Source organism: Anomalospiza imberbis, chromosome 9 (genome assembly GCF_031753505.1).
Source record: "Anomalospiza imberbis isolate Cuckoo-Finch-1a 21T00152 chromosome 9, ASM3175350v1, whole genome shotgun sequence".
NCBI lineage: Eukaryota > Metazoa > Chordata > Aves > Passeriformes > Viduidae > Anomalospiza > Anomalospiza imberbis.
The window spans coordinates 13,042,684-13,067,583 of NC_089689.1; the positions used below are offsets into that span (position 1 = coordinate 13,042,684).

Genomic DNA, 24,900 nt, shown 5'->3' on the forward strand with positions numbered 1-24,900 from the left:
GATGGTGTCTGATTTTTCAGGACTTTTGGTATGAAGCCCCAAGGCTTTTCTGGGAATAGGAGTAGCCTGTTACAATGAGGAGCTGAGAAATACTATTTGGGTTTGCATGTCTGACCAATAAGATCAGTATTGGATCTCAGAGGCATATGCTTTTTAAAACATGGATTTCACTGAAGCCTGTGGTTGTCATCCATAGCAAGAGTGTATACTCACAGTGTTGTTATCCAGAACATCCAGCTAGTTCTAGAATATAAAGTTCTTATTTTTCACAAAATGAGATTTACTGGTAAATGCAGCGCTCAGCTGATGGCAAGTAATTCAGGGTCATGGTAATGCATTGCTTTTAGGGCATGTTGTCATCACATCATTTTTTTCTGTTTCTCATTAATTACAAATACTTCCAGGATGCAGGTCTGTAAAATGTAATTATTTATTCCACTGGGTGTTTTATCTCTAGTGCTGCAATCAGAGGCAGCACATGCTGCTGTATTCTCACCAGTGTGCCGTTGGGTGGCTAACAGGAAGCAAAGGGGCTGCAAAAGACTTTCCTGAGTGCAGTCGAGGTGTGGGGCCTGGAGCAGAGCAGCTCGATGCGAGGCGGGCTCGGGCGGCTCTGGGCTGCCCCGCCGCTGCCGGGGCGGCCGGGGCTCCTCTTGCCGGTGCTGCGGCACGGCGCGGCTGTGGGGCCGCCGCTTCGGCTCCCTGCCCAACGCCCAGTGGACGGCAAAAATTCTCCCAGCTTGAATGATAAACCTGGACCAAATGGACTACAGGGAACAAATCTCGAGGTACAGAAAGAGACTACATGTGTCGATGTTGCTAGCAGGGCAACTTAGTTTCCATTGGACTGGCAGTGCATGGGCTTTCCCTTTCCTCGCCCAGTGTCCAAGTATCAATCGGTATAATAAGGTTCGTGCCTTCCTGAAAGGCCTGTAATTAACATGAGCATAATAATCCATGAAGTATTTCGTTATCTGAAATAATGCGATCTATTAAACAAACAAAAAACCCGGTGGTGTTTATCGTTACTCCTGCGTTTCACCGTCTCCCTCTTCCAGCTGGAGCAGAGCCCGGCCGCTGGCCACTAGATGCCACTGTTGTATAAGGACATGATGGGCGTAATGCCTTAGACAATGAGTAATTTACTTAGAGAACATGTATGTGTATAATTAGGAGTCATCAATGTCTTTCTTTTAAAATAAAATAAGTTTACCATATCTAATTAGATATTTCTTATAAGATGGATTTCATTCTAATTGGGTAAAGCTATGCTACTGGTTTAAAATACAGCAAAGGATGTATTTGTATTCACTTTCACAGTTTCCATATTTTTTTAGTCCTTGCAATAAATGGATCTGATTACACCTTTTAAATCGATGTTCTTTCAAACTGGTATGACATAAATGATTGTTCTGTCATTGTGATTTTACTGCCATTGTTTTCAGCGTGTGAGGTTTTTTAGTGATATCTCTCTTAATCTCATTCTGTCTTTCCCTGTCCTCCTGATTGTGATCTTAGATCTGCATGTTCTTTCTATCCAAACTCAAGTAATCTATTTAAAGAGTCAACAGGGGCCACCACGGATGACTCTGGCTTGACCATGACAGCACGGGCTTTCCAGCAGCAGTGAGCTCAGTCATCCACAGCTAATGAGACAGAGCTCCAAAATGTCTGTTGTGCAAGGGGCGTCTTTAAAAGCTCAGATTTCCTGTAGCTGAGTGTTGCCAGTGGAAATCTAGATTTTTCAGATGTTGGACTGTATCCAGCCTAGGTAAAATTCAAATTCAGTGTATTTTTGTAGGGAAAATGAATGCCTTAAATCTTCAGTATGAATTCAGAAGGCACTGGCTAGTCATTGTGACACCTGGTGTGGGTAAAGCTTACACCCCTTCCCAAAGCAGTTTCATTTGTGCCTGAATTCTCTTCACCAACCTGAGTTCTAGATTTTCCCACCAAAATCCTATGTTGCCTGCTAACATAAGAACTTTGCTGGTTTTATAGTTCTTTCAGATCTGTGGGAGTTTTGGTATGGGCAATCTTCCTCAGATCAGCTTTAGTGACACCAGGCTGCAACACTGACCACTTCCACCTTATGAGTGCTCCCATCAGGCTATTCCTGCCTCTGTCTGACACGTGAGCTACTCCTGTGTTTCCCAATTATGACTAGAACTTGTCTATTCAATCTTGATGGCATCTTTCAAATGACTTTGAATTATCCCCTGAAAGAAGCTACTCCTGTAACAAAACAGTGGCAAAGTGATTTTAGAGTAATTTTCAGATTGTGGTTTATAACTGTGTTGCACCTCAGAAATCGCTTGTCCCAATGGGCATGGCTTTCTCTGCTATTCCTATCTCTCATATCAAATTATGGATTATTATACAAAAGTTGTATCTCTGTCTTATTTATTGAAGTGTTGGTTCACTAAATAAAGGATCTCAACAATGATTTGAGCTGGCTGAAAACATGCTTGAAATTTATGTATTTCAGTGAAAGGTTTTCAACAAGCTCTATTTCTGAAGCTAAACTACTTCAATTCCCAATGACCAAATTCATTAAAATATAAATTAGCCTAAAGAAACATATGAATCACAATGGTATATTGGCATATCATATAGGTGTGCCTATAACAGTTTCTTCATGTAGACTAACAGCTACTGCAATCTTCACAACCACAGAGTTGAACAAATGACTGTGGGGTAAATAAGAAAGCAAAGAGGACAAGGATGAAAATTCTTTCTGATGAATGGGGAAGAACACTGCAGAATTCTGCAATTGAAATTAAAGCCTGTATTAAACCAGTTTCCTTCACTAAGACATGTCTTAGCCAATCAATTAGCATTGACTGTCTCAGTATTCTAATAGGAAAGGATTTAAGGAAATGTCATGTTTCGTTTGTATTTTCAGAACTGTAGCTAATTACTGATTATTGCACAAGAGTGAATATCCTCTAAGAAATAAAGGTGAAGAGGATGGAATGAGAATGTCTTATCTCAGGGGAGTTAAATGATCCTCCTGCAGTAAGACCTTTGCATCCTCAAAAGGCAGCAACAGAAATTTCTCATAAAGTTTGACCTGCTGTTCTGTAAGTAATATATCCAAGACTCCAATACAGAGTATCTTGTCAGTTCCTTTTAATAAATGAAGCTGAACTGATACAGAAGTTTGAGTAGTTTCTCTGATCTGTACCAGCTCTCTGCTCTATGCCTTCACATGTATTTCCATGAATTGTTGATACATTTGGCCAGTGAATTTTCTGTGGCTTCAAAGCTAAGCCTTTCACTTTGCCTTGTATAAAACATGCCCAGAAGCTGGATTCTGAAGAAAATAAGTAGAGGGAAAAATATTGATTTTAGATGTTAGGATAATCTAAGAAAATAAAAGGAGAAGGGAACCCTTTTTTCTTTTTTTTTTTTATTGCAAATATTTCCCAGAAAATTATTTTGTAGTGAAGTAATTAGCTCCATCTAGCAGGCATTAACTACAAATATTGCATTTTTGACATCCAGAAAGTGCCATGACATTCTTAAGAGATGATGTTCTACATCTCTTCTTCATCTTTCCAGGGGACAGAAGGAAGAAAGGATTGTTTAGTCTTCAAGAATGATGAGCATCCGGTTCATTGCTGGAGTTTCTGAAAAGGCTTATGTTTGATATCATAGAGCACAAACCTGATTAGCTCTAATGTAATTTGTTAGCTTTTGTGATGCATCTCAGTGTGTGTCATTGTGCATTCTCTGATCAAGTAATGTTAGGGAGAAAGTCAAAAGAGCCAAATAGTCACAGATTTATGCCCTTTCCAGAAGTGACTAGGACATTTTGAATCCAATAGGAGAATAGTCCTTTACACTTCTAACTCACATAGAATATGACCTTTTATGTAGTCCCATCTTTCTAAACAGCTTCAGGGTCATCCCACTGTTTCCAGATAAAGTTGAAGACATATAAAATAAGGAACTGCTGAGTTTTCATCAAACTGAGAAAGAATAAATCATAAGATGTGAAAAAAAAAAGTTTCATGACTAAAGCTTTTCAAACAATGCAATTTTACTGTATTATCATATCCCACTAGCTCTTCAATCACATGAGAACACAAAGCATGTAAGTAACCTAAGCATGACTATTGCTGCTCTTTAGGAAAATGGTTCAATAATTCATTGACCTCCCATTGCTTAAGTTTACTGCCTAAATATAATCCTCCTTTTTCTTGACATTGTCAAATTGTTTTGTAAGTGGAAGTATTTTTAATATTCAACTTGGTAGCATTTGAAATCAGTCTGAAATAGAAAATTTTATGAGAGTTTTATAAACTTCATTTAAACTGAATCCTAGGAAATGTAGAAAAAAAGTATTGCAGATGAGTAATTTTTAAGGAATTGGGAGGAAGAGACACCATTATGTAAAGAAATGTTTAGTATCAAAGCATATAAATAGCTTTAGCTGACAGCAGAACAATAACTTCAAAATTTAACAAATCATTCTCAAATTTTGACAGAAAAAGAAGCTAGAAAAAGAAAGCTAGATTTATTCCATTCTGAAGATAAGAAAGGCTGTTTTAACTGTGGTTTTTAAGAATTTTTCAGACATGCTCAACTTTTGATTTCAGTGTTTTTCATCCTGATTTGCACTAATAAAAACTAGGTGCAAATGAGTGCTGATGAGTCTGTATTGAAGTTAAACGAATAGTTGAAAATGTCTATGAATATTCATTTAAATTCAAAAATTAACTCCAAATTGATCATGCCTATGACTTTGTGAATTTGCTTTCTCCAAGCATACATGCACTTGAAATTACCTTTCATGAATATTTGCAAAAGCAAATTTTCAATTAGATATTTCATATACTTGCAGAAAATAATTTTTCAGTGATATATTTAATTGTGGGATTTGGGTTTTACATCATGCTACCTGCTATTTGTGCATATTTGAAGGCCTCCAGGAAGTTTTTAGCTAGATGGAACACTTTGGAAAACCTTTACCTTGTGAATTACAGGATTCATTAATAAGCAGAAACAAATGAGAATATACAAGAAAATAAGAAACTCTGCAAATTTCCAATTTCCATTTGAGGATTTTTAAAAAAAATATATTGAACATTGCACTTCAGCATGAAGTGAATCTTAGAGGCCAATTTATCCTCATTTGTGTTGTCAGGCCATGATCATGGATGGCCAATTTCAGTGACTATGTCCAAGCAGAATAATTTTAAGGAAGTGGTTGTTTGGATTTGTAACCATTGAAGACAAGAATCATGATAGATTGCAATGGCTGATAGTTTGGGTAGCTTAGAAAAAGTGGTATACATGCAATAACTGTCATTGGAGCTCCAACATGGGATGTGTGGTTTCAATTAGAAGCAGACTTCACAAAAGAAGTCCTAGATCTAATAAGATGTTTATATAGAACTGTTCTCATGGTGTATCCAGTTTAAACATTATCTAGAGCCTGCTGACTTGCAGGAAGAACTGAAGCTAAAAACAATATTCTTACTAAGGGACACAAGAGAAATGGCAGTTTGGCAAGTCTTCCATGTCAGGAGGAGAAACCAACACCAGCAAGTGAGATGAGAGGATGGGGTGTGGGCCTGCTTGGCACAGGTATTTTTGTGTTCCTAGAAACAAGGAGAACCAGGAAGGATGCTTGACCCCCCATGGATGCAGTAGGATCAGTTCTGGCCGGAACTGTGGTGTGTGGGGAGGCTCAGAGGAAAAGCTGCTGGCAGCCTGTGGAGGTGACCACGGGACCCCACGGGCCAGCCCAGGAAGGTGAGCTCACTCACCTTGAACAAGGGGAAGGAGCTGCTCAGGGCGAACAGCCTGAGTGAGATTTGCACCTGGCCTTAGCAGCCCCCTGTGCTACTAATCTTGCAGGGGAGGAGAGGTCCTCATCGATAACAGCAGTCTAGGAATGCACTTTTAAATTTCAGTTTAGTTTTATTTTGTGAGTTCATCCATTGTTGTGCACAGGAGTGTAACCACTTATTTTGCTGGACTAAATGTGTCCTGATTTCATCTTTCACCTTGGCAGCTGAACAGCATATTCCCTATGGCTGATTCAAGGCACTTTCTTACTGGTGGAGCAAGGAAATATACACACACAATATTCCCTTGGAGCAGGGGAGTGGTTTCCCACCTAGTTACTGGAGCCAGCTGGAGGGCAGGTAACAGGCAGTGCTGAGTCAGTCTCCCTCATCAGGCACAGCCAGTGCCTCTAACAAGCAGCAGGGGAGGGGGAGATGGTTTATGATGCATAAGGTACCATAAGAGATACCACACAACTCAAAAGAAACTGTATCAGGTTCTGAAACTGAGGCAACCAAATTTTTCAGCTTGACCAGCCTTGGCTTGCCAGGATATTGAGTGCCTTGAGTTCCATGTTCAAATATTTTGCAAGCTAAATATTTTCCACTGTTTATTGGAAGAAATTTGTAAGTAATTTAAAGCCAGGAATTATTTGGGGAAATTCCTGAGTGATTTTTAGATAATCTAAAACCAAGAAATTGTGGGATGAATAAATTATTTTGTTATATTGCATCTTCATCTCTAGTTTGAATAGTGAGAGAGAATCTGGCCCCAGTGCCTAGAAGTTATACTCAAGGATTGGATTCCCTGTGTAAAACCTATACAGTCTGATAACACAGTTGTATTGCATATTCAGTTTTGATATGTAACCTTTTAAATAAATTGGAATACTCTTTGTGCCTATACTGGCACACACGGAGAGATCATAAACAATAATTTTGTAAAGGTCACTTCCTCACTAAGCGCTTGAGCTCATGGCAAGAGCAGCATAGGGCTATTAAAGGACCTTTATGTTTCTATTTTTTGGTGTCTGTTATTTTTGCAGCTTTGAAGCTCTGTTTAATATAAAGGCTGTGTAGTGTCCCGTGCCATGGGGCTGTCTGTGCAGGCCTGTGCTGTGAGACCCTGGGCTGCCTCCCTGTGCATTTTCATAGCAAATGTCTTCTGGCCGTAGGATCTGGGGTTACTTGCAGCGTGGAGCAGCATGCCCGAGGCTGGCAGCAACCTTCCTGCTGGGAATGAGGGGGAACACAGCAAGATCCAGGTGGTGGAGGCTTTTGTGTCAGTAGCATCTCAAGACAACCAGGTATCAGGAACCTGGGCAATACATGAATGCCAGCAGTGGCTGAGGGATCTGCACAAGGTGAGAGTTACCAGATGCTTACCAAGTTCAGCTGCATAGCACATAGCTCAGATTTTCCTGCTGCTGCCCTTCTAAGGTGCTAATGAAGTTGTTAGTTGAATAATTTTTTTGGTCCAGTGGAAATTCTCTTGGTCTTGCTTGTCTCCAGCAAAATACTTTGTCTCAGAGGAAATGCTTGGAAGTTTATAGTCCATTCAACCAACATTAAAACCATGTATACCTGCTGGTCTTCAGAAACAAAAGCACATTTTGTTACAAACTCCCTTTATGCTATACCTGTTGGACTGTTCTTTCCTGTGATTGACAACATTGCCTAAATCAATATCCTTTTATTTTCAGATCTCTATTATTTTGAAGAAATCCACATCTGTCCTGCTGACAGTGTAGGGAGAAGTTATTCCTCACTGTAGTGGCAACAGAGAACACCCCCAGCAGAGTAAGTGGAGTCTATCTGGTGTCATTAAAATAGCCCCTAGCCTGAATGTGTGTGATATTTTCTGGGGGGCAGTAGAGCAGGAGGCTGAGGTGGTGCATTTGAACTCTGGGATTATTTCTTTCCACTGTTGCCTGCTGGTGTAAAGCCACTGTGGCTCACAGAAGGAACAGGATGTTTGTAAGGATATCGGCCGTACACAGAGGGGTTGTAACTGGAAAACACCACAGTGTGCCTGGAGAAAGGATGCTTGATGTTGCAGGCATGGTCTTTCTAGTGGGCAGAGGTTGGTGCTGCCCACACAGGAGGTGGCTCATCCATCTACTTGTGGGGACACTCCCACACCTGCTCTGGCACAGCTGGAATTGCCCCCATCCCAGACACAGCACTATGCAAAGGCAGGGTCAGAGCTGGGGAACAGCCCAGGTACCCTCCAGCTTCTGCTGCTGCAATCTGTGCTGCTGTGGTGTTTATTCAACACCTAGAATTTTGTTTAAAATTATATCATTTCTCTCTCAGTGAGAAGCCCTTAAATGTATGATTCAAAGCTTTGATTTTCTCTTCTGTGGAAGACCTGTGCCTAGCCCCTGTCTGTGATCTTGGGGAGGTTACATGCACTCAACAACACAGCTGTGTCAGCCTGAAAGTTTAAATCACTCAGGTGTCTCTTATCCTGGAAAATCTCTTCACTCATTCTGAGGGCAAGCTGATAAAAATCCGTATTTCCTAGATTTAAAGTATCAATGTTGGTAGCTCCTTCTGCATTAATAGATTGTCTATTTTATGGGGTTCTTAATAACTCTACTAAATTTTAACCAATTTGCATGAATGAATTTAAAGGAAAGTCTTAACATTATAAAAGTATGTATTTGTACTTGTTTCACATCACTGTACTGTAGCTGTTTTTTTCTCAAGCTGATAATTGTAGCTAGTAATTTTACTCCTTTGGCAGCATTTGTCTGACCTTCCCTACTTTCTAATTTTTGGTAAAATACTACATAGTCTTCCCAAAAAAGGAATAGAACTTCAATCTCATAATAAGAAATAAAAGAGGTAATTTCCCTTGTGATTGATAAGCATAATTTGTAAATGAACCTGCTTTATGGAATGGTGAAAAATGGTTGGAGCAGTTAAAAAAATTAATTGAATATGCAGAAAATAGATTCCCTATAAGAAATAATATAAATTTGTAAATGCAGAATACAAAATTATTTATAGATGTTGAAGGACAAATTAATTTGGCTGACATTACCTTCCATTTACATAGAAACCATCTTTCACATTTTCTGCATAGACCATTTTCTATGTTCTGCTGTGACTGAGGGAAAAACAAAGCACATGAGTCCTTTAAGGCAAGAGGAAAACATCCCAAAAGTAATTTTAACTGATTCCAAGAATTGTGCAGCGGGCAGAGATTCAGGGAATGACAGAGGCACATGCAGAGAGGGAGGCAGCGATGCCAGGGAAACAGCTGGTGTCTGGAAAGCCCAGTTTGCTGTTCCCCTTACTGCTCTGTGTGGAGGCTGGGGTGGAGCCCTTTGCTAATCAGGCCAGGCTCTAGCCAGGATACTGCTGGGGAGATGCTGGTCTGGAACTCGTGGCTTGGGAGGCCCCAGCCAGCTGGGACTGAGTACAGCAAAACCAGATCCTAACTCCACAGTGCCATGGAGAATTGTAAAACCAGCTTCTTGCTTGACCACATAGACTCAGTGGGATTGACTGTACCAAAGAAAGGTCTCTGAGGTGGGCTTGTTTCAGTTCCCCTTGCACGGTAGACATTGCTCTCAGACTACATGGATACACGTGGGCATGTCTGGGTACTTCTGGCTCTTCTACCACAAGACTCAGAAGCAAATTTTTAATCTGTGGGCCTTTGTTTCTCTAATTCTTTCTGATCACCCCAAAGCTGAACAGATGGTGAAGGCCAAAGATATGTGTTTAAGGCACCATTGCTGCAAACAAACCACAGCATGGTTTGGTTATGTCATGTCATAACAGCATCCAGCACATTTCTTGTGCAGGAGGATCTAGGTGAACATCTCAGTAGATGCAGCTAAATTGCACAAGCAGAGTCCAGCTCCTGAGCCCCATGGAATGGCTGGGAGCAGCCACAGGCCAGTTAAGAGGCCAGGGAGGGTGACTGTCCGATTCCTCCTCTTCTCTCTGCATCCCTTCCCATCTTCTTGGTGAGAAGTACAAGAAACACCCATTTATTCTTCCTAGATCAAACTGTAGCTAATCCATAATGAGACATGCTGGTATCCTTTCTTGCTACTCAGGCACATAAAACACTCAGCAAGTTTTTCTAGGGTTAAAAACTCACTGAGTTGAGCCTTGCATAGTGACGCTGTGTGACCAAAAGCAAAGTGCAAAAATGCCTAAAATTCAGGACCTCAATTTAACTCACTTTTGTTGGGACATTTCAGACAGGATAATGACATATGAATCCAAAAGACAATTTTTGTATAAAAAGGCTAATAAATGTTTGCAATTTCTTCCACAAGCATTTAACAATTATGCTGTCCTGTTCTGTTTCAACATTGAAAATAGCAGGAAACTATTTGAAATTGGCCATTCACAGTAACTGGCCAGGGAAAGGAAACAGTAGTGTCAAGATATTAGGAAGAGAGAAGCAAAAAAAAAAAAAAAAATAGGTTGCCCATTCTCCTTTCTTTCATCTCTTGCACAGTTTGGCAGAGAGTTCGGGAAGGGGCTTTTCGCCTCTTCAGGGAGAGACATAAACTTGGACCACATATTCTCAAACACTGCCAGCTTGTCATTCAGCTCATGCATTCAAGATGTTGCATATTAATAGCACTCCCTGATGACTGGTGGGTAGGGTCTCTCCACCTATACAAAATAAGCCTCTTAGCACAACAAAGTGCAAAAGAGGCCCATATAGGGAAAAAATGCACTTGAGAACTGGTTTGGAGAAACTCTGCACAGATGCTCATGTGTAGATGCATATTTCAGATGGTTTTTTCCTGATTAGCATGCAGCAAACTCACCTGTTTTGCTGCCTAGAGGAATCACAGTGGACATGGAGAAACACCTGCATGAGTTCAGTTCTGTCTCCCTGTGGATATGATTTCCACCCTTATTCCATTGCTGTTCTGAGTAGCCACTGAGACCCTTTCCAATCCCCCTCTTGGACATGCCTAAACCAGCAAACACAGAGAGGTACTTTGGGATGGAGACAAAGCATGAGCAGTGCAGGGTGCTGCATGTTGAGAAGGGAAGAAGGGAATGAGTGGGTGCATTGGTCACACAGGTGCATTGGGGGTGCATTGGGGATGCTCAGGCCAGATGGGTTCTGGTGTGGCTGAGATGGTGGGATGAGCTCCCAGGACCTGCGCAAGAGCCTTGTGTTTGTCATCTGCAAATGATCTGACACTGAGCACATATAGAGTTTCACCTGAGGTCTGGTCATAAGATTGAAGAGAATGAAGCAGGCTGTCTCCCCCCTTCCCTGCAGTGTGCTGGTTACACGTGTCTGCCGTTAATTCTCACACTGCGCTCTACAGGCAGATCCTACACACGCATGGGAAATAAATTTCCTTTGTGCTCTGCTCCATTGTAGTTTACTCCAATGGCAGAAAGTATAGCTTAGTTCTAACCACGTGTTTTGTAAAAATGAGCCTCAGGAGGAGAAAGTGGGGAGAGAGTTGCTTATACATGTGTCGGCATCTGATGCAATCCGCAGTGTGAGCCACGTTTTTCTGGATATTTCAGCATAAACTGAGAATGACACATGAGTAGTCCAAGCTATTTTCAGAACTGACAGTTTTCCTTTTCACTCCAACAATTGCTTCTTCAATACACTAGAGTATGCAAAGTGCTTCAATAAACTTTTAATTGGGAGTAGGAGTAACAGTGAAACTAAAGGAAAACTTCAGGCAAAACAAGAGCTGACCTCAGCTCATACCTGTTTTGCGGGTTTGTTGTTAACTTTTTAAAAGAGGCTGCACACCTTGGCATTTGTTGGTTTCTGGCAAGGCTTTTCAGAAGAAACCCTGTTCAGGAGTCCTGCAACAGCCTATGAATGGTTTTATGATGTTCTTGACCCAGGAAAGATCCAGCAGAAATCTGCTTTGATGGGAGCCATGGGCTAAAGGTGTCTGGATATGTTTTGATCTAAGCTCTTAGGTATTTCTCTAAAACAAAATATTCAAAATGTTTGAGATTTTCAGAAAATCTCCTCAGATCCTTACAACAGAAAACAGATTAAAAAACTCTCCAGATAAATGTGAGATGGATTTTGCTCTAATTGCTCTTTCATACTCTTTGCCTGAAGTTTACTGACTGACACCAAGAACGCAAATATGCCAGGGACAGGGTCTCTACTTTTTCTTAAGCTGTCAAAATCAATTAGGAATCTGAGGCATGGTGGTGTATTTCCTAGGAACTCAATTCTTTCTATTACCCTCCTCACAAAACTAACCAATCTCTCCGGAGCTTGAAAAGTAAGGTGCATCCCACAGAGCTAATGCTGTGTGCACTACTTGTAGAAAGGTATGTTTAACAAAAGCTGCATTCTGGATGCACTCCAAATATCATTACTACTGTTTAATTTCAGCTGCAGTTCAGCATCTGTTTAAGATAGTTTCAAAGATAATAATATCACCAGAAAGATACAAAATACAAAACTGAAATTACCTTGCTCAATTATTTTGTTTACTAGTGGTGTTAAGGCACTGTTTTTGTCTGAATCATGCAGAAGAGCTGTGGTTTTTTTACCTTTAAGCTCCTCTGAAAATATAGCTGTTTAGCATCAGTACCTATTTCTTTCCAGATTACGTTATATGAATGAGTTTGATAGGAGTCACCATGGTGAGGAAAGGATAATGGAATTTCAGGTAAGAGTTCTCCATAATGAATTCATTCCTTACAGCATGTTAACACCCACCCATGGAATTAGGGACCTTTGTAACACAATGCAACAATTTACTAGACATCACAAAACACCAATTATAGAATTGGACTGAAATGAGCTGCCAAATCCTCTGTTCCTGATAAAAGAAGGATAGGTATAGTCATGCCAGCACATTTTAACTCCTTCCTAAAAATTCACTTGGGTCCATTGTGAACGTTCTCAGTGATACAGTAGATTGACTGCAGTGCTATGTGTATGACATGAAAGTAAAATAAAATAAAAATGAATAGGTCATGAACAGCAGTGAATATGAACTCAATTTGGATCATATTTATTTAAATAATTATAGCAGATTGTTAACTTTGAGAATATCCTGATTTATGCAAGGGAAAATGAAACAGAGTTGGCCTCTATATTGTATATTTAGCTTGATAAAAGGAAGCCAGTCTGCATGGAAGAAGTGTGCAATTGAAGTTCCTCAGCTGATATTTTATAAAGGCACAACTAAATGTCAGTACTTTACAAAGAACTCTTAAATCCTAAGACTGAACCTCGTCTGTTTTTACTGGTAGCAGAGTACCAAACTGTAAGCAGAACTGAGCAGGATCTGACTTTCCATCACAGACAGTTAATAATTAAATCAAACATTATATTCAACAATAGAACATATGCATCAGCTTCTTTCAAATTGCATTTCCTTCCTGTTAGATCCATTAGTGTAAACCAGACTGCCTTTAGAAAACCCCTTATTGCTGCTGTCTTTCAGCACAGTTCCTGAAATGGATAATGTGGTGCATATTATGGGCAATTACACAGAACTCCCTAGTGACAGGGTTTTAGAGTTTCAGAATAAAACAGCTGGAACTACAGGGCTGTAAACTAATCAGAAAAAGAGACAATAGTAGCACATTTAATGCACATTGTTAGAACATGGACAAAGACTAGATGTGAAACACTACATATCACTATACCTACTGTATTGCACAGCATCTTCACTGCAAAATCCTGTTTAACTCTTGAAGGACAAGGCAGTCAAAAGCCAAAGATTTTGTCATGAACAAATACATGCACAGCTCTATAACCTGAGCTAATTGGAAACATTAGAGGAAGAAGCCTTGATCCAGACCTGTGGTTTTCTCTTAATGTCAGTGTAGTTTGAATCAAATCCAAAACTTTATTCAAAAATGATAATTTATTAATGAATGCATAATGAATATATACCTACATATGCTAAAAAACGATGTCTCCATCCTTCTTTTACTGTGTCAATACACTGAGTATTTAGCATTTGTGTTGCAAAAATTGCATTTGCTCTTCAATATATCTCAGATAATGCCACAATGCATAGTGTTTGATCCTCCATCAGTTTAAATTGATGGCAAAGCTCCCATTAATTTTAGTAATACAGCAGTGAATTCTTAGAATAGCACATGCATCATTTAAAAGCACAATGACCATGATTACATGTGTAATCATAGTAATTGTGCACACAATTACTGGTTGGGTATCTAACTGCCTTTCAAAAATCAGTTGCTCTACTTGTGTGTATACTCACAGTAGTCACTTGTGAAAATGCAGTGCAGCCCAGAGCATCCCCACCGCTGTGCTTGCCCCTGAAATACTACAGGGGAGGGCTTGTCTCTGGCAGTAGGGATGTGGGATAGAGATCTATATGTTTACATTGCACCATATGTTTACATTGAACCATAAATAAGAAAGGGAGAGAAATAGCTGCAGTGCCTCTTTGGGAAAGTAAAAATGTAAAATTACTTTAACTAATTTTTCAAAAGGACAGAGACTGATTTGCACCAGCTCCTGTCTTGTGAACGTCCTTATCAGCAGTGTCCAGCAGGCATGGGCATGTTAATGTTTTATAATGGTATGGCAAAATGATCAAATAATATATCAAATAACAGCACCATACCAGAATATAACAAAAAAATTAAAACCAAACAAAACCACGCTGAATAAAATTTTGCAGCTTAAAAAATCCAGAAAACAATTAAAGTTTTAACATAATGCAGTAAGTTTCTTAGAATGAAGAATCCAAGAATCAACTGCTGATGCTCACTCTAGTTTAAAAGGTGACTCCTTTTGCTCAGAAGGTTGATTCCTATAGCTACAGAGTATAGAAAAACACTTCCTCCCTAGACAGGGATAAGACTTCCAGATCCATCCTTTTGCTCAGTAAAATGGTAGCTGGAGAAAGTTTTACACCAACCATTTTATCCAGTTGTCCCCCACAGTCCTGGCCTCCCTCCTCCCCCGGGCCATGGCGCTTGTGCTTTGCTTTCCTGGTAACAGCTTTATGACCCCCCAGTGGAGGGGAGGGATGGAGGAGCCGGGCAGGCTGGGCCTGGCAGCCTGGCCTGTGCTTCTGCCAGGGGAAGGCTGGGCCATGAGTCCACATGAGGGAAAGCAGGTGTCATTAACAGCCAGAAAGCACCCTCTTCCTGGGGAGGAATGGGCCCAATTCCAGGGGATGGGAGCACTGGAGTTGTGTTAGAATGAGAAGTAGCACAGCCTCTCCAGGAGCCCCCCTTGCTGTGCAGGGACAGCCTACAGCGCTCACTCCGAGGGACTGGGCAGGACAGGATCCCATGAGAACAGGTCCCCCAGCAACCCTGACCCTATGGGAGAGGCAACTGTCTTTCCAGATGGAAGAATCAAAAATTGGCAATGAATGAAAAATGAACTTTTTCTGAGGCTGCCAGTGGCTGGAGGAGGGCAGCTGGACTGAGAGGCCTTCAGCAGACTACATGTTGTATGTTTCCCAAGGAGGAAACCTTGTAAAATATGCTGGGGCAGATGTAGTGGTTACAAATCACACGGGCTGTCTAATTAAGATCTCAATATCAAATGTTGTAATGTTTGACAATATCTGGTTCTCCATTCACCTTGTTTTAGAGGTGGCAGTTTTGAGGCTCATCCCCATATGAGGGATGTCAGTCCCTTCAGAGTTTGGGAAGTTTGGTCCTGGGGTCTGGTGTGCTGAGAAGACAACAAATGTAAGTCTCTGTCAGGAAGAAGAGGGAACAGTGGTCAGATGCCTGAAAAATGTTTCTTCTGCTACTGGAAAGCTTCAGCACCTTTCCCTTCAACAGCATCAGTTTGTAGCTGAGCTCACTGCGTGCATGGCTGTGCTCTCTGGATTCTCAGAGCCCATGGCTACAGTGACTTGACATGTTTTCAGAATAGCTTTATGTAAGTTAATGCAGATGGCATGTTGTGTTGCCTCTGTACAAATACCTGGTAAATATTTTTTTAAACTTTCTTGAAGCACATGATTCCCTTCTTGATTCTCTACAACCATCCTGCTGATCATTGTAGCAGATTCTGTTCTTAATTTCACTACAATAAATGTGATGTAACCTCATTGACATCCAGTCAGACGGAATTTCAGCTCTCTGCATTGCCTTGGGTTTGCAGTCTTGTACACAGGAGCTGTTCATGTAGACTAAATTCAGTACAGAGCATTAAATACTGTCACTTTTGTAATTAACATTAGAGAGCTATATGAAGCCTTGAAGCTATAAAATCCCTTAAGTCCTATAGAAAATGTTTCTTTAATACAGAACTGAAGTGCTATTCAAAGAAATTCACCCTAAAAGATGGAGAATTGCTGAGACACGAAGAACATAAGGCTCTAAGACTATATATTGGAGAAAGGTTCCCTCAGAAGTGTGCATTTAGTCACCTTTGGTGACGCATGTTGCCTTGCCTGCCACCTCTGCAAGTGTGGCCTCACTTTCACTGTTATTGCAACATGTGTCAAATGAAATGAAAACAGAGATTTGGGAAAGGATATAATTAACCTACTTGTAAACATTAACCTTAAATATCTTGCTAATTATCTCACTAATTTAATCACTGCAGATCTCAAACTTGTTTGTTAAATATTTAATTCTGCAAATTGTTTTTGATACAGAGGTGTGGGGAGCTTTCTGTGAATGTAAGTTTGTAAAACTCCTTAAAACCATTGTTATGTTCACACTTCACTGAACAAACCCTGCTGTCAACAAGACTTTTAATGGATATCACAAGCAACTGTGCCCTGAGGCGAAGAGATATAGTGCCCTATTATTTTAAAATCTAATGAACACATTGTGTGGAGTGTAGACCAGGGTGAATTTCTTCCTGCATATCTTCAGGTTTGATTCCATGGAAGTCTAGACTAGAAAGCTCTGGGTTTCCTTTGGTTGCAGTGAAACAATACAGTTATTTCTTACCTATTCACCTCTTTCTTGAGTAACTCAGCAAGATTATGTCCTTGATTTTCAGCCCTTTTTATCAAGTCACTACCTTGTGCTGCAAGGAACCTAAAAGGTGTTTAGATGCTCCAGTAACAATGCCACCCAAAGTGCCTCTAATTATTCCTGAGAGGAAGCTCTTGAATTTGGTAGTGTTTGTTGAGAAGCTGAAAGCTCTGTTATTGTTCCTTCTTCCCTGATGGGAAGGGGCCCGTGCTCGTGCTGCCTCCTGCAAACACCCACAGCACAGCCAAGCACTGCAAGGCAGGGCATGGGGACACCTCCAGTGCTGAGGCTGGCAGAGGAAACAGGTGGGCTGAGGGTGCAGGGACCACCTCGGATGGAGAGGATGGCTAAGCCAGGACACGCTGGGGACATCCTGGATGGAGAGGATGGCTAAGCCAGGACACGCTGGGGACATCCTGGATGGAGAGGATGGCTAAGCCAGGACACACTGGGGACATCCTGGATGGAGAGGATGGCTAAGCCAGGACACACTGGGGACATCCTGGATGGAGAGGATGGCTAAGCCAGGACATGCTGAGGAACATCCTGGATGGAGAGGATGGCAAAGCCAGGACATGCTGAGGAACAGCCCAGATGGACTGGATGGCAAAGCCAGGACACGCTCTGGAGGCACCCAAATCCTCTGTCCCATGAGAAGGCAGGGACCCTCAGCTGTGCAGTGCCTCCCCTCAGACAGGAGCCCCCTGTTTCAGGATGTACCCCCATGGCAGTTCTTTGTCAGTGTTATTTTGTCCATTTTTGTTATATTTTTCTTCTTAATTGAGGAAGAAGGCGGAAGATTGGGACTCACATTGTGTTTCTGCACTGTAATTCTTACTATCAGAGGAAGGTGCAAAGGTATGCTAAATTCAGGTGACGGCTCACAGCAGACCCGTGACAAGAGCCATTTGATTAGTTAGGTGTCCATATAAATACCTATTTGGGACTATATTACTACCTTATCATATATTATTTAGAATTTCATCCTGATTGTGGTTATTTATTACACACTTATGTACTTGTTAGCTCAATAAAATAAACAAATTTCTATGAATTTAGCTGAATAAAGCTCTGTTTGTTCCTGTTATTTATATGAAGTTCTTTCTATGCATTATATCATTTTCTGGGCATTTTTCCCTTCATTTACTCAAAAAATTACTTCAATACTAATGAATACTGAAAGACAGCCAAGACATGATGAACTTTTGGACAATTTATGCAAGCATGACAGATGATAATAGATTTACTGTAAACATGTCAAGCACAAAAGATTTGACTGCTTTTTTAAATAGTGATACTAGAAAAGATTTATGGATATTTTCAACTGTTCATTAAAGAGAAAATATTTTGAAACTATAGGCTTTATCTTTTTATCCATTTTTGCCTTCCAGGCTAAGTTGCAAACCTTTGATGTTTTCTTCACCAAAAAATAAAAGTAGTTATAAATTTATTTCTTTCAAGTACTTTCATTTTTGTGTCATTTTACAGTTTTTTTACATTCCTGGCATTCCAAATGATGGTGTTTGGAGAGCACCTAGAGTCCACAGCTCTAAGTTTTCTGAAAATAAGGACTAAGTTCACTTAATGATGTTTTCTGGCTACTGTATTTTTTCTTCTTCTTTAGTAATAAAAGGTTAATAAAATCTCTGAATATTTTAACTGCCCGTTAGACCAACCAACCAATAAAAGGTTATTCTATTCTAAATGACTGGACACTATTTGAATTGATAAAAGTTAACATGAAATAGCTAGTATCTCTTGGATCAGGTTAATAAAAAGCAAAGTCTTAGACATGAAAATCATGTATAGATATGGTTGCTGTAGTTGACACAGATATCAATTCTTACAGCCAGGTGTATTTTTAACTGTTTATTGTCAGAGTCTGCTTCTGTGCCTTTACAAATCCATAGCAAGCCTTGCTTTCATCTTCAGTGCAGCTGATGTTGTTGGCAGTCAGTGGTTTTGCAAGATCAGTTCAAGATACTGGAATGGTTTCAGGGAATTATTGGATTCTTTCTTTCTAAAATACTGTTAAACTCATAAGTAGGAATTTAAGGAATTTAAACGTGAAAATATATGCACTTGCACTGCTTCTTAAAACTAGTGTATCTTGCCAAATCTCCTATCAAGTCAAAGCAGTGCACCAAAATGATAGCAGAAAGGATTGTGCAGTGCTCAAACATCTGATCTGGCATACTCACAGTGCTGAGCATGCCCTCATTTTTTGAATAGTGGGGAAAGATGGAGAAAGATGGAGAAAGAGGAGATTTGTGTGGAAAATAACAGTTTTCATTGCAACCTTAGAAGAATATTGGCAATTCTGTAATAGAATGATTTGAGTGTTCTGAGACCCTTCAAAGGAAGGCAGGAGGCTTAGTAAAGGCTTCCTTTTGGAAAAAAATGATAGCTGAAAGTAATATTTTACTAATTCTTATTGGAGGTGCATTTCCAGCTTTTGAAAATTAATTTAAGAGCCACAAACGAACACACATTTATGAATAACAGAGTGCTGGTGGAGATAATGCAAATGTCTTTATAAGTAACATATTATAGCTTAAATCATTATTTTTAATGCCTTTTATTTTTTTTCCCTATATGAACAGGTCTGTGCTGGTCTGCATTAATTAAATGTAGGTAGGTTTGTAAGGCCAGATCATCATTACTTCTATGTCCCTGATTTAAATCTGCAGTAAAACATTTCTCCATTTAGTTTGGTGCTTTTGTGTCATATTTCATACACTAGTTGTCTCTTAATTAAATCCATGATAGCCCACCAACACAGACTATTAAAATAACTATACTTTGCACTTGACATATTTATGAGACAGATTCATAAGAGTATAGACTGATACTTGAACTACTCACTGAGAAATGCTAATAAGATTATGATGAAGGTAAGATTAGAACATTCGTCTCCTCTTCACTTCTCTCTTCTTTATAGGAATTTATTTTTATAACTGCAATTCACTATTTCTATTCCAGGCTCTTTGATGTTGTTGTATATACCAACAGTTCTTTCTGTGTCGATTTATTGTGGCAATGAAGAGTGGGAAACTGCTAATTTATATCACCAGCAAAGTGCATAACTGTTGTGTTCCTTGAAGTATGAATGTTTGCAGACGTCTGTAAACCTTCGCATGGGACTGACATGTTCAAGATAATACCTTTGGATATTACCTTTGGAATTGGGTGATGAAAAATATGGGTGATGGTGAAGTGCCACGTTGTCTTACTTTTATTGTCTTATTCCTTCAACCTTCCTGGTGGTGTAGAGCTGGCTGAGTCTGCTACTGGAGGAGGGAGGAGACAGTGGCATTGTGCCCGTGACCCCTCACTGCCTGTTCCTGTGCCCCTGACCCCTCACTGCCTGTTCCTGTGCCTGTGACCCCTCAGTTCATGTTTCTGTGCCAGGCAGGCCATGCCCTTGCCCATCCCTCAGCTTTGGCAGATGCAGTGGAGTGTCCTGAGCTGTGCAAGCTGCCCTGGGCAGCTGGACTGTCACTGCAGTGTTGGAAATGGCCTGGGTGTATGGCCTCAGTGGGTAAGGAAAACAGAAAAGCAAGCAAATCCACAAATCATATCACTAGAAAGGGTGTTAGACATATGCTAAGATTTGATCATTCACCTGTATAGATATCTTGGAATTGCCTTCTTAGCATTATTTACAGACAGAGTTGCTGATATAATTTGTTTGTTAATTTTCTTAGTAATTTGGATGTGGAAAGTTCAAGGAACTCCATGTTTGAGAAAAATGTTGCTAGAAGTGAAAGAACTGCTAAATGAAAATGATCAAGGATTTCTATCATTTTTCAGGACCACAATGTTCACATCTTAGGGACCTTTCCTTTCTATTTTTTCAGATTCCCATTCTTTCATGGAAGAGCTTCCACTCATCATTGTTTTGGTGTCCAGGTGTGGGTACAAATAGAAAGGTCTCGAAATACACACAGCTTGAAAGGAATGTATTTTACAAGTGCAGTCGATAGAAAGCCATGTCTACATGATGTCCAGATGTTCAGGAGGATAAATACATTGCTGTGTTTCATCCTGGTATTCTCTGTGAATGCAACAAAAACATCAAATGCTGGGATTTCATTTAGAAATAAATACAATATTAGAAAGTAAGAATAATAAAGTTATATTAAATATTTCATCCTCTACAGAAATAAACCAGCTACAGTTCAGGGAGCTTCACTAAACACATTAAATCTAATAAAATTGCCTACACGTACTCCTGACACTAGTAGTAATTAAAATAACTTGCTTCAAAAAACTGGTCCTATACAGGAATACTTATTGGCAATTATTTCCAAGTTCTTCAAACCAAAGATAAAGTAATTTGATTCACACACAATGTTCTTGTAAACGTGGTTCATACTGGGTTTTATATGCAGCTTAGGACTGTTAATTGCCATTTTGAGCCTCACAGTAAAATAGAGTTCAATATGTCGCTTTTTCTGAAGTATTGAGAAATGTTTGAGAAATGCTTGTCTAAGTCTAATCAACTGTGAATAATTTATTTCTGAGTCCTACTTTTCAGTATAAATGGATCTGACTTTTCTCAGAGCTTCTCAAGTCTAATCAACTTGTTGCATTCATTTAATTAAGGAAATCTGTAGCCAACTGTGAAGTCTAAGTACCAACAAGCTTTTTTTTGTTGTGCAAAATTGGCATATTTTCATTGTGAATGTAATTGTGATTGTTTATACTGACAGGTAGCCTCCACAAAGAAATCGGGGTTTTTTCTACACTTATGGGTCAATATGAATAGCACATAAACTGTTTTCTGAACTACCTCTCTTATAGTGGACCCACCACCCAGCTTCCCAAATTCACACAATGGTAGCTTCCAGGCAAGTCTTATTTCTGCAAGGGTCATGAGTGTTCTTCCATGCCTCAAAGGGGAGGAAGATATAATAAAGGTATAACATACAGGAGTGGGGATAAGTGACTGACTTTTTAGTCACAGTTAGCCTGAAAAAGATCATCACACTTGAGGATTAAAGCACTGGCACAAGCTTATGGTCAGGATCTGGTCACAGAGTCACCCACAAAGGGATGAGCTAAGGTGTTCATTCAAAGTCCTGTCTGTGTTTCCCAGTCTTATATAATTTGTTCTCATTTCTTTGAGAAATCAGCATTCTAGGAAGGGAATAGCTGCTACAATAAAGGGCTTTGACATTATATATATGCATTTGTTTTTTAAAAGGCCCTATATTTATTTGCTAATAAATGTTCAGAGGTCCATCTTTCCTCTCATATTTATGTGATATGAGGAATACTTTTTATTAGAAATATAGAGAGATGCTGTGGAGATTGATATATTATTTTTTTCTCCTTATCCTCAGATAAACTCTTCAGACTCAGAGAAAACGTCCTCAACCCTGGTCTAAAATACTGTCCAGTGCTTACGGGTTATAAAATGAAAATCATCAAAACTGTCCTTGACATGATGGTTTTTTCCATTAGTTGATTAAAATGGTTTATTGTTGCCCACAGCGTTGTTACTTTAAATGTATTTTTTAACAAAGAGCAGATGTGGCCATGTCTTGCACTGTTTCTGTGGTTTCTGATACAGAAGTGAATCACTACCTTGGCAGATCCTCCTGTGGGGAGGGAGAGGGAAAGGTGAGGGACTCAGCAATGGGCTGAAGTAGCAGCTGGTGGGGGGGGTTCTGCAACAGTACTGCAGAAAGTTAGAGGGAAAACATGCAAACCTTCAAGCAGCAAGTGCTCAGAGTAGAAGAAAACCCCAAAATCTGGAATTATCTGCCTGCCGTTGCCGTAAGTTTTCTCTGACAAAGCAAGAAGTGGGTTCTGACATTTTTTCAGACTGACAACTCTAATGTTTCAGCTAGAGCGTGGAAGTGGAGAGTAGCTGATCCTAAAACATGAAACAAGGTTGTACCCCCATGAACTCTCATCTATCCACTTATGTTACAAAGAGAACTGAAAAAGTCCAAGTCTTTGAGATGTATGTTAAATTTCTTTGTTTCTTGTCCCCTCCATGTTTGATGGAGGAGCTGAAATCTCAATACAAATCCTATTTCCAAATCTAGAAGTCATTTCAAGCAATAGTTACAGAAAGGTACCTTTCCATTCCCTAGCATAATTTTTCTAAGGCAGGTTGTCATCTGATGATAATAGGGTCTTTCACTAGCGAATCTCAAATTATTGGCCATGTGACCTTATAGTCAATAAATATTTATTTGGGAATCATAGGTTAATTAATTTCCATTGTTTCCATTTTAATTCCATACATGCTTATACTATACAATTAGAGAAAAACACAGACAGCCACGAGTAAATGTTGCTCATGCAAAATGTTTCTATTACCCTTTACTTTTAAAACCATTAATAGATTATTAGGAGATATAAACATTGGAGACCATGGATCATATTTGCATGCTAATCAAATCCATGAATTATACATTATTTGCTATGGAGAGTACTAGAAACAATATTCCTTCTTTCTAATAGCTGTAAAAGCTGGAGGTTTCCTGGAGCACACATCGCATCCCCTCTGCAATACCTTCTAATAGAAAGAAAGAAATCCAGCTTTTCAAAGCAATCTCTCACTAAATGAAATAGATTTGTTTGTGTTGCTTTGCAACACACAAGTGTGACAGTTCATTTTAAACAAAATAGTTTTAATAATGTCATTACTAATATCTCTTTGGTCATCTCTCTGAAAAATTGTGTTTTAATAGGAATGTTTCATTTTAATAAATGGCAGAAGAGGCAAGCTGCCCTGAGTCAGCAGGAAGTGGATATACACCAGAGAACAGGCTGATTGTATTAGATTCATCCAGAACATTGAACAGCACACAGACAGTCCAAGAAAAAGCAACTGGCTGTATTCAAATGATTAGTCTTACTGCTATGCTGTAGCACAGATTCACACATTCTTCTATTATTCCTTGACCTTCTGCCAAAAACTCCCACTTCAAGTAATAATTAGAATTAGTGTTTCCAGTGCATGCTTCCATCTTCCTAACAAACAGTAATGAAATGTGGCTTTTACAAAATATGCAGTTAATTAAACTTTTTATTTTGAACATTGTTTGATTAATACAGTTCCCGTGTGCTAGCCCCTCATTATGCCTGACTACCTGGGATTGGTGAATTGAAAGAAAAGCACTATCAATAGGATGAGTGAGATTGCAGAATTTGGTACTTTTAAATTGCTTGTACTTTTAATTTTTTTTCCTTTTCTTTTGTTGAGGTCTTGGAATAAACTGAAAAGACAGCCTTTATTTGTAATCCTGTTTTTTTAAGTTGAGGACAGTATGTGTATTATGTAACAACTCTACAAATACCCTCAGTGTGAATTTGAAGAACACATACATCAAGTGCTACAAGATAACTAGTGAATTTCTAGGCAAGCTTTTTGAAAAGGTGTATCAGCACTGTATTGCTTAATAACACTATGCAAATAGATATTCTGATTTCATTTTAAAAAATATTATTTCATGCTTTTTAACTGTCTGCCTTAATTATCCAAATGCTGAACAAGTATAATCTTTTGATTGATGAGAGTTCCACCCCTTTACCCACACCCCTGCAGATATGAGGCTCCACCGTTTAGCACCATAAATCACTGTGATTGTAAAACTTAACTACTGTATGATCAGAGATCACATGCAGTGGTAGCCTGGAAATGCATTCATCCTTCGTTATGAACGTTTTAGGGCTAAATTTATTCTGGATGTTTGGAGAAATATCTGTTTCTTCACTTAAGAAATCAATGCATTTTAAATAAGCAATTCTTGCAACAATTGGAAATAATCACAGAAGTCTTCTATTTGCAGTCTTCATTAATGTGAGTTATTTCATCACTTTAGAAGAAATCTTTTCAGAGGAAAACAACAATTAAACCCCTCCCCCCAGACTCTGACAGCTAAGGATCTATGGATCAGCCATTTTAGTAATTAACCACAATTCCTCTGATTTGTGAATTTCCAGATGATGAGGCAGGAAGCAAGTTACATCTTGGTGAAATTGCCCTCAGGAGAGAGGAAAAACTATTGCGAGGTTGACAGCACAACCTTGTACCGGCACAGTTTCCCTTCCCCAGTGGTTCAAGGAGTTCCAAGCACCCTCCTGTAAATCATCAGCTCACATCTATTTATTATCTTCCAGCCCAGTGCACAACACTATCTGTTACACACGGATA

At 39.6% G+C, this 24,900-nt stretch overlaps 2 long non-coding RNA genes across 4 annotated transcripts; both read left to right on the top strand.

Annotated features, from left to right (window-relative positions):
- Positions 1–927: 927 nt before the first annotated feature.
- On the top strand, positions 928–4,099 carry LOC137479340 (uncharacterized). 2 transcript variants are annotated; one of them, XR_011002166.1, is made up of 3 exons: positions 928–1,873; positions 2,002–3,083; positions 3,565–4,099. It is a non-coding gene; the product is annotated as an uncharacterized lncRNA (long non-coding RNA). The 2 variants fall into 2 exon arrangements; XR_011002165.1 differs by having other exon boundaries at positions 2,011–3,083.
- Positions 4,100–5,261: 1,162 nt separating this feature from the next.
- On the top strand, positions 5,262–24,890 carry LOC137479341 (uncharacterized). Of its 2 annotated transcripts, XR_011002168.1 has the most exons (6): positions 5,262–5,763; positions 7,502–7,598; positions 12,388–12,451; positions 19,328–19,358; positions 19,707–19,935; positions 24,690–24,890. It is a non-coding gene; the product is annotated as an uncharacterized lncRNA (long non-coding RNA). The 2 variants fall into 2 exon arrangements; XR_011002167.1 differs by lacking the exon at positions 24,690–24,890 and having other exon boundaries at positions 19,707–20,127.
- Positions 24,891–24,900: the final 10 nt, after the last annotated feature.